The sequence below is a fragment of the Pogona vitticeps genome, chromosome 4, assembly GCF_051106095.1.
Source record: "Pogona vitticeps strain Pit_001003342236 chromosome 4, PviZW2.1, whole genome shotgun sequence".
In the NCBI taxonomy this organism is placed as follows: Eukaryota; Metazoa; Chordata; class Lepidosauria; order Squamata; family Agamidae; genus Pogona; species Pogona vitticeps.
Window position 1 is genome coordinate 208,876,572 of NC_135786.1, and position 4,903 is coordinate 208,881,474.

Genomic DNA, 4,903 nt, shown 5'->3' on the forward strand with positions numbered 1-4,903 from the left:
CCAACCATGGGCCTCCAGATGTTTTTGGACTACAACTCCCAGAAGCCTTCACCACCACCTTTGCTGGCCAGGATTTCTAGGAGTTGAAGTCCAACAACATCTGGAGGCCCAAGGTTGGGGACTAGTTGACTAGTTCTCAATCTGTAGGTCCTCAGAGGTTGCTGTCCTTGGACCTAATCACTGGCCATCTTGGCTGGGGCTTCTGGGCATCACATTCAACAGCATCTGAGATCCAAAGGTTGGGAACTGCTTTTCTAGTTCAAGGCGTTTCTAGACCATGTCCAGATAAAGCACCATAAAAAAGGCAAAAAATCCTCCTGAAGGTACCTGCCAACTGTTAGCATCTGTGCAGTAGATGGGGTAGGCAAACATGTTAGTTGGTTGTTGTGAGTTTTTCAGGCTCTTTGGCTGTGTTCTTAAGGCTTTCCTTCCTAACGTTTCACCAGTCTCTGTGGCCAGCATTTTCAGAGGACAGGAGTCAGAACTCTGTCTGTGCTCTGTTGCAGTTTGTTGGATAGTTTAGTATTTATAGCTGTGGGACCAGCTTTTGTCCTTTTCAGGACAACTATCCTAGCCATAAAAGCCTTTGAGAAAACATGTTAGTCTTTTTCATTATGGTGCACTGCATTACTGTTCCAAAACACTTAGGTAGGCAAAGTGGTCACTTGTCTTCTAAAGATCTAATATCAAACCAGGAACCGACAAATTACCCCTATTCCCATATATTGTTGGACTGCATCTCCAATCAGAACTAGCCAGTGTAGCCCATGGTGAGGAATGCTGGGAGTTATAGTCCAACAATCTCTGGAGGACCATCTTTTGTCCATTCAACTCTAGATTGTAAAAACTGTTTAAATTTTTATCTATACATGTAGATCACCATACACAGTTTTTATACAGATCTCTTCTGACCTCTTTTTGTTGCTGCTGAAGTAGACATCCTCTTTGGGATCTTATTGTAAAAATTCTGATACCCGCAACATAAGCAATATATGAAGACAGCTCACATTGTGACAATAACGGCACTGTAGGGCAATTTTAAGCATCCATCCAGTCTCTGATGTTTAAAGTGGTTTTAATGATTCTCTTTCTATACAGCATCGTGTAAGTTAAATAAAAAGGGAAACAACAAAGTGGAATCAAGTTTGTCAGGATACTTCTGTTCGCAGCTACCTTTAATTTTTGCCCTTAACTGCCAATAATTCTTCTTTCTGATTAAACTGAGGTTTTGTATAGAATACAGTGCCAAATCTGGAGATGCATTTGTAGATATGCAGGTAACAACAACTCCGCTTGAGTTTTCCCCTACTCGTAAAACTGATTTCTAAGCTTCCAAATGGGGTAGTATTGACCACCTGTCGTGGAAAGGAAGAGATTCAATGTGTGCTCCCAATAAGTAGGTGATCAGGTTATGAGAACCAATAATCACTTGTACGTGGCCTGTACTCTCACACACCCTCTGCCAAACACAGGACATTTTCTCTTGTACAGCACTTTCTTTTGATCAAGATCCAGAAAGGGGATCTGAATGTTGACATGCATGGCTGGATCATGGCAAATATATTTATGTGCGTCACTTACACTAAGCTGGATTTTGGAAATCTTTCCTGGTGGATTAATTTAGAATTTTGCTATGTGCCATCCCTCACTTCTGTCCATAAATTAGATAACAGGGCTGTTTTCCATAGAGTTATAATTTGCAACTGGGGAGAAGAAACACAAACAAAGACATGCTAAGGCCCAGACTAAATTAAATGCATGTTGCATTTCACATGCACTTTTTATAAAAGTCAAATAACATGAACTATTAGTGTTTGATCATTCATGAGATTGTAACAGGACTTCTTCTCAGTGCCAATAATAATTTCAGTGAAGATCATTTCAGAAATACAAGAATAAATAATTAAATTCTCATTCTGCCTGCTGTCTACAACTACCCTCTATTGATGCTATGTACTATACTTAATACTACACTTGATCTTAGCCAAAAGGCCAAGAAGCTATGTACATTTTTAAAAACTGCACATTAAATGCAAAGACTCTTTTAACATCATGTCTGGTTTGGCCTAAGGCATTGTGCACCATAAAAAAAGTAGGGGGAAAATCATTGAAAGGTTCAGCATTCCATTAAACTGAAGAATACTTTTCGCATGCCACATGTGGGGCTTGATTTAAATGTCAAAACTCTTATAATACCATGCTTGTTAATCATAAAGGGCAACAAGAAATTAAAAGAACAAAAGCAGTTCTGCTACCTAGCAATTACATGTGCTTTAAAATATGTCACAGTAACAGAAGACTGAATGTTATGAGGACTATATTAATGTGAAGTTGTTTTTTAAATCCTCTCAATGCTACCTGAACTGTAGTTGTAACAGTTTTCCAGAAAATCTGTGCAAATCCTTTAGCTTTCAATCAACCTGCTATGATTAAAAAATGACATTGCCAGAAATGGCAATACAATGAGAAGTCATTTTATAGAATTGTTTTATCTGTGTTTGAGTGTATTCTGTCCTTCTTTCTGTTCTTCATTCCCTAGCGTGTGCGGCTGTATCTACACATGAATGGTTGGTGCAAATTACAGATTATAATCTGTAGAGAATCTGAAGTCAACACAACTTGAAACACAGACAGAGACAAAGCTTTCCTGAAAGATACACAATTTTCATAACATTGAATTACATAACTTAATGGCACTCCAGTTCTGGATACTAACCTGTACAGCACTGTAATGTTGTCCAGGTCCCTCAACGAGGTGACATTCCGTTGTTCACCCTCTGTGATTCAGGCTGTCAGATATCTACCCCATGCAGTCTCTCTTTCCTTTGTTGTCCAGGGCTGTAACGTTTTGTCTCCAGATTCTGCTTCAGCTTTATCACTACTTTCTGATTCAGCTTTATCAATACGCTCACTGGATTCACTTCTCAGGACTTTGTCCTCCATTTTCTGCCTTGCAACAGATCCTTCTAGTTTGTTAGACAGCTTCTCTTCCCAACATTTTAATCTCCATTGCTATGATTGCAGGGAGCCATCTATGATTTTCCCTCCCTCCTCTTTCCTTTCTTATCATGAATACATAATTCTTAAGTGCCACCAAGTTGATTCTTATTTATGGTGAACCTTTCCAGGGTTTCCTAGATATAGGGTAGTTACACAGCCTGGTTCTTCACCCAGGAGGCACAGTGGATAATCGAACGTTTGACCACTGGCTTTGCCACCAGGTACCCAACTCACTGAGCTATATATAAGCTACGGTACATTATTTCAAGATATGATAATATTTTTATTACACACATATACACACACATATATACTGTATATATAAAAAATATTAAAATATTTTGAAATAATCCACTCCAAAAACAGCAGCACTAGGATTCCAGTTTAAAACAAAACAATTGTCTGCCACACATGCATATGTATCAAACATTCTTGTTACCTTGCTTAGTGAAGTAATCAGAGAGAGAGAGAGATACACAGAGAGAGATTGTTGTTGCTGCTGTTTCAGTTTATATACCACCCCATAGTGCTACAGCACTCTCTGGGCAGTTTATAAAACAATTATGCAAAGAACAACTTGCACTCAAATTATCTGGGTACTCTTTTTACTGATCTTAAAAAGATGGAAGGCTGAGTCAACCTTGAGCCAACTACCTGAACCCACAGGGATAGAACACAGGTCATGAGCAGAGGCTTAACTGCAGTATTGCAGTTTAACCACTGCACACGGAGGCTCTTTGCAGTTTTTTGTTTCTGCATCATAGCACAGAAGGAGGGAAGAGAACAAAGGAATCTATTTTTAATATTTTCCACACTGTTTTGTTAAGTGAATATACAATTTTCCCCTTTAATGGCCTTCTTACCATGAGGGAACTGCTGGATAAGTCAATGTTTTAAGTCTGTGGAGTCAGAGGTTGAGCGTTCAATTCCCCACTTAGCCCCACTGACAAGGGCTGGACCATAGGTTAGTTCTATTATGATTATGATTATGATTATGATTATGATTATGATTATGATTATGATTATTATTATTATTATTATTATTATTATTATTATTATTATTATTATTATTATTATTATTATTATTATTATTATTATTATTAAAATACCAGGCACAATCAATCAAAATTATTAAAATATTGACTGGTATTATATAAGAGATACATCATCATTATTAAAGGGGGGGGGATGTAAGAAAATACAAATGGTTTTGGCAAACCTATCATGAGCAACAATTCATCACAAGTATTAATCTCAAGAATCACACTCTCATTGTCCTTGAAACATTCTGGATAAAACCCTGTTGTTTAACCTGGACAACGTAACCCAGATCGGCAATCAGAAGCGTCTAATTTAAAGTAATTAAAGGTTTCCTATCACACGTGTTTTAGATTCTGAGCCTCCTTAGGGTTCCCTTTTGCCCTGGAGAAGACTTTGTGAGCCTTAGATTTAAGTGCAGGGAGAGCCTTTAATAGTAAAAATCACCACTAGATCACCATCACCAGGATTTGTGACAGGCTAGGGCTAGTGCATGAAGTCAAGTAGAGCTAAACCACTCTTTGTCACTGTTGTCATCTAGGAATTTTGGGATGATGCAGAGCTGGGGAACTCAGATTACGAACCTGGTCACAATTCCAGCTAATAAACCAGACCTTTTGAGGGAGTGCAATCTCTTCTAGAATGGATTAAATCCCAGTCCCTAAATCAGACATCCAACAGCTGATCAGCAATACCTCCCTCCTATCAGGCTTTAATTTGTTTGTTCACCCACACCCAGCCACCTGTAGAATCCAGGAAACATTGCAGGATATTGACTGAAGGTCAGGTGAGAAACAAACATTTTAAGTAAATTAAAACTTTAAAAGTGCTATGAAAGCCAATGTGGTGCAGTAAAGTCAATGTG

General features: G+C 38.3%; 1 pseudogene; it reads right to left on the minus strand.

The window, feature by feature from the left end:
• Positions 1-1,870: 1,870 nt before the first annotated feature.
• LOC140707204 (U2 spliceosomal RNA) lies at positions 1,871-2,004 on the minus strand (annotated as a pseudogene).
• Positions 2,005-4,903: the final 2,899 nt, after the last annotated feature.